Raw genomic sequence first — 6,328 nt, forward strand, 5'->3', positions numbered from 1 at the left:
ATTCATGCATAAATATATGTGTATACATGTATACATGTATATTATAGAGATGGAGAGAGAGAATTGCATAACAGGAAGTCAGCAGATGTAGTAAACAGTAATGTTAGTGAGAAGGAAGAGTGTTAGAGTGTTAGTGGATCTATGCATACATATACAAATATAGACGAGGTTGATTATGTATATTATTCATTATACACACAAACACACAACACACACGTGTGTATGTATACCCTAGAACATATGTAGCAAGCCACTACACAGAGGTGGTTATGTGGCTTGAACTATATTTAAAATTTAATTGGGAAATATTTCACAAAATAAATTAAAATAGGACAAAGTTAATACTAATTTGTGGTTTTCTAAATCAATATAAGGGCCACAGGGATAAGTTTCTATTTGAGTTTGACACCAATGCCCTAGAGAAGGCCACTAGTGATTTATGTAGTACATGAGCCAAATCATCCCGAATACAAGCACATGGAAAACTTGTGAACTACACTGATGAGAGGAACACCCACTCAAGATGACAGAGTCCCTTAAATATTGAGAAAGGATAAAACCACATTTGGGAATAGAGGTGGCTTATTGGACTACTAAACAGTGATGGTCAGCACCTTGGATGGAGCCATTCCTTAAATATCATTATACTTTTTTGTGTATAAATATAGATAGAGGGTTCTTTTTCATTTAATTGAAAAAAATCATTGATTTATTGTGCACTTCTATGTGCAAAGCCCCATGTTGGGAGGAGAGGTTGTTTCATTGTATTTGCACCCTCAGAGTCTAGCACATTGCCTGGTACATGGAATGATTTTAATAATTACTTGTTGGTTAAGTGCTGGACATATAAAGACAAAAAAGAAACTGTTTTCTCAAAGTTTACATGGCTTCCTGGTAAGAATGGAGGGGATTACAATGTATACAATCTTAAGTTAAAACAAAGCTTATGTAAAATTATACAAAGTAATTTCCTGAGGAAAAAAAATTAATTCCTGTGGGGCATTATGGGTATATGTGAGTGAGATGGTTTCAAGAAAAGGTTTTTGAATAAAATGGCCCCTGAGCTGTGTTGAACATGTTCCTGTGTCCATAGAAGATAGCATTATTAGGAATATTAGCTGTGATCAGCTATCACTGTTGAATTTCACAGTATAAGAATCACATCTTACTCATTGCAGTCCAATAGAATTAGTATTAAATAGTATTAAAGGAACAGAGAAGATACAAACATGCTGATTGTTAGAGAGAGATACTTCTAGGCAAATAGCATCACTTATATTCATCCCTCAGGACAATAATGAACTTCTATGCTCATCATCCTTTCTTGTGAGCTAATCTACATTTCCAGAAGCGACTATCCTCTTTTGTTGTTGTTTACACAAGACTACAAACAAAGAAAAACATGTGTAAGTTTAGGAGAATTGAAACAAAGGAAAATATGAGTTCTCCCTTTAACTGTAGTGGAATTAGTTCTTAAAACAGATCAGTTTCATGTATAAAGGGGGAAGTTTACAGAGCCCCTTTCTTTTTGTCTCTACAACACTTAAGATTAGAATTAATTGACTGCATAGGTAGGCACTTTGGATGCCTTTTAGCCTTACAAAATATTTTAAATTTTTTTCAAATTTATTTTTTTTCCCAATCTGGCAAATGAAAATCTCATTCGGATTGATTGGATCATGATTAAAGGGAATGTGTTATCATTCATTTAATAAGCCAAGCATTTATTTAATACATGGTATTTTTATTTAAAAAAAAAGCAAAACAAAACAACTTAATACACATTTAAAGGACTATTGTGTGCTGTCTGACTTAGTGATAAAGCATTTGACTTTTAAAACTTTAATAAACTTAGATACCAAGAAAGCTAGAATGAATAATGGCAGGGGAAACAAACAAAAAACTCAGTGTTCTCCCATGCTTTCTCTGTCATCTTGGCAGTCCATGTTAACAGTGAAATAACGTCCTCATTTTCATATCCACATAGATTCCCTCAGGGGCCATTGTTTGCTAAAGATGGATGTCATGTAACCCAGCACATGGATGGTGCATTGAGTAGTTCAGAAAGCTTGTTTATCATTAACTTTTCATCTAAGCATAAACCCATTTGACAAATACAAACTCATTATAACCAGCAGCACTGAATAGAATTTGAAAGAACAACCCTAATTTTCATGAATAACATATTTGAATTCCTGCTGATATATGTCAAGAATGAAATCCCTATTACTTCAATGAAACAAAGAGCATTTATGGTTTTTATGGATAACACAGTTCTCTAATTTACAAGGAAAGTGCCTTGGTCCTGAGCTTGTGCTTCGTATTGTGGTCCTTGTTTCTTGAAATAGCTTTTAACCCATGCCTTGATTGTGCTTTTGGGGATCAGAAGTCCAGTTATCCTATAATTCAGCATTTAAAATGATAAATTTCAAAAGCATCCATGGTTGTGGATAGGAAGAAGAGGAGAAAGGGAGAAGATATTTAAAAATCCCTCTAGCAGGTCTGCAGCACACCCTGCAAGGACTCACTCAATCACAGAGAGATCCAAGGAAGGCAAGGTTAGCACAGTAATGACAAAGCAGGTCAAAGTCACAATGAAAAAGTAAGAAGAGGAAGGAGCATCATTAACACAGGGAAGTAGCAGTCAGTAACAAGGGCAGCTGAATAGGCTGAAAGTGGAAAACAAGATTTCCTGGGAATGGCAGGCATTAAAGATACAAGGACATGGGTATTCTGTCAAGTGGAAACAAGTTGGGCATAGCAAAGGGGAGCCAGATAAAGAAAATGGGAGAGAGCAAGGGAAGACCATTTATAATAAAGACAATGGAGGGAAAGAGAATGAAAGGGAAGAAAGATAACCTAGGAGGGATTTGGGGAAGGAGCTTTTCTTCAAACCAGTTATATAAAGTGAAATTGAAATGTCTTTTCTAGTTGGGAACAATGGCACCTATCCACCCATATAGAACTGATATTTCTTGTGATTTTTTTCAAGTTAGCTACCAATACTGCCCCCACATTTTCAAAATAAAAAAGAGAAAGATGCATGTTGCACATATTCTTTATTTCTAAATATATTATTATGTTAGATTTTCCCATTTACATTAAATTTTTTTATCATTAACTTACAAAAATTTCAAGTTTCAAATTTTCTCTCTCCTACTCTGCACATCTCTTGAGAAGGTAAGTAGGCAACTAAGTGGCACAGTTGATAGAATACTAGGTTTTAAATCAGGAAGATTTATCTTCCTGAATTCCAATCTGGCCTCATTGAACACCTATTAGTTGTGTGACCCTGGGGAAGTTATTTCACTCTCCCTTAGTTCCTCATCTGTTAAATGAGTTGGAGAAGGAAGTACCAAATGACTCTAGTATCTTTGCTAATAAAACCCAAATAAAGTCATGAAAAGTTGGACACGACTAATATGTTGAACAAATTTCTTTGTTCAATTTTCTTTGAACAATCAGGTCTCCTAAGAATGTGTGCATAATATATATTTAAGTTTCTACATTATTAACATTTTTCTATTACTTTCTTATGACCACTCAATCAAGAAAGCAATAAATGAAGCTCTGTTTTGTAGCATTTGCTGATTTCTGAGGTATATCCACCCATACTAAAAACTTAACAATTGGCTCTTTCCAGCCAGTTCAAACTGGCTCCATCATTCCCCTGTTTGTATCTTTTTAAGGATGTGTTTTGTGCTACTTGTATGTATACATGTGGTTTCCTCTTTTAGAATACCAGTCCCTAAGGCAAAAAACTGCTTCACATTTGGTTTGTAGCTTCAGAGCCCAGGGCACTGGCCAGTCATTTAAAAGGAACTTAAATGTTTTCTTGATTATATGATCGACTTAAGGCATACTTTAAATTAAAATGAAGACCATAGCAGAAAATGATCCCTTACTCATTCTTACTTTGCTCAGGCTCAATGGTAAGCAAACATGGCTTTAGGAGAGAATGAAATCATTTAAATGCAGAATTGAATTGGTATTTCAACTATCAGTGACACCCTTGCCTTAGCAAAGACAGTATCATGAAGCAGGGTGAAAAGCACTGGCACCTTGACAGAGATCAGCTGCTGGTCCCTATCACCTTGAGTTTCAAGAATGTTAAGAACTCTTGATATTGCCAACAGGAAGAACGTTATCGAACTCCTGTCAGCGACAATAGTGACCCACAAATGCTATTTAGCCTTTAACTGTTCCAAAGGACAGTGTCCACAAAAAAAAGTGAACTTCCTTCAAAATACAAATACTCTCAAATTTCCTTTTACCAATAGAGGGGGGAAAACATCTATTTAATAGAAGAAAAGAAATATTTTAAAGAGTAAACCCCAAGAAGGATGCTAATGAAAAAGAGGCAAAAGGAAAATGATTACAAAAATCCCAAGAATGAATACATTAATTTGCTCACTCTCACTCAGTCATTCAGTATTTCCTGAGGGTTGAAGAACCAGACATGTCCTGAACTTGTGCCATCTACTGTATTTTCTTAACTGTCCCTCCAGGTAGATTTCTCAGAAGCCTCTTTAACCACTGTAAAAGAGTAACTACAAGGGTGTGTCTTTGCCCTTTTCATCTACCTCTTATTCTCTGATAGCTCACCAGATGATTTAAAGGGAATTAACTGTGAACAAAGGAATATAGATACAAAGAGAGTAAAAGGAAGTAGATTTTGCAGCAACAACTAAAATGTATATAACAGTTTCAAACATTGCAAAGATTGTAAGCGTTTAAACCTGATCCTTCACCCTGAATTCTTGACACTTGTTCTCATTGTCTTTAAAAATGTGTACAAAGCTCTACAAAAAAATAAATATATTAAGAAAAATCATGAACATCAATACAAACAACTTAATTTGCTTAGGAATTATGTAATTTAAATAAATTAATTTCCAAATCAATATTATAGTTTTTGAATCACATTTTTAAAATTTTCATTTGAATTGTTACTCATTCATTTTCTTATGAAAAAGTTTCCTATTCATTATCAAATTAATAAATATCAAGAACATGAACATTTCAACATATAAAGAAAAGGATGCTGTTTCAAATATATGTATATAAAACTGAATTTGTGTAATCTTTTGAAATATATAAAAATTTTATAAAATATGTAGTAATTTATACAATATATCATAAATGACAAACAAGTTGATCACAAACAAGCCTGGAAAGACTTATATGAAGTGATGCAAAGTGAAGTGAGCAGAACCAGAAGAAAGTTGACATAGTAACAATAATATATGATGATTGACTATTGATGACTTCACTATCATCAACAAGGCAAGCATCCAAGACAAGGGACTCATGATAAAAGTATCCATCTCCATAGAAGGAAAAGACGGAGTTTGAATGAATATTGAAACATACCATCCTTTACTCTATTTCCTCCATGAAATTTTCTCTAGTATAAGCAATATTATATAAAAGCAATATTTTCTCTAGTATAAGCAATTTCATTGCATGATTAACAGGGAAATATGTATTATATGATAATGTATTATATGATAATCATATTACCTGCTTTCTTGGGGAGAAAGAGAAGGGTGAGAAATAGGGAGAAAAAGAACGAGACAGATTTTTATACATGACTAATGTATAAATTTATTTCTCTTAGAGAAGCATATTTTCTATAATTTATTACATATTTTAAGAAATATTCATCATACTTATATTATTGTAATAATATTTTATATATTACATTATGTTAGAAAATAAATGGTAACTCTGAAATATATAATAGATTTAATGTGGTTAGATAGCTAGGTGATATTGTATATGGAGTGCAGTTATAGCTGTGTTAAAATATTGTCTCTCACTAATTATGAATAATTGTAAGATGGAGTAGAAATATTGGAAACTTTGGGGAGAAGTAATCACTTCCTCTTAGAGTTTTTGATGGTCAAAGAGAGAAAAAGAAGGCAGAATCTTGATTTGTGGAGAGAAAATTTCAAATGGTTTATATGAAGTTTAGATGGGATCCATGGATTAAAATTATTTGGGAGAAATAATGTCATGAGACATGGAAAACTTCAGAAGGGAATTCTGAAGAAAACAATTTCAAAGAAAGTGAAAACATGTGAATTCTTTGCAGAGACCTGTGTGAATACACAACAAATTTACCAACTAACATTTTTTAAACTGACATATAGAGGTTACAAAAGCAAGGAAAAATAATAAGTTGAATGCAAAAGATAACACAATTATATAAGGACTGTGTCAGACATGTTAAAGAACCAAACTGGTTAGTTAATTTGTAATTTCTTGTTCTTGTTTTTTTCTAAAGGAACTTTAGGACTAAAGTTCAGAATGGATGAGACAACAG

This window comes from Gracilinanus agilis, chromosome 1, assembly GCF_016433145.1.
Source record: "Gracilinanus agilis isolate LMUSP501 chromosome 1, AgileGrace, whole genome shotgun sequence".
NCBI lineage: Eukaryota > Metazoa > Chordata > Mammalia > Didelphimorphia > Didelphidae > Gracilinanus > Gracilinanus agilis.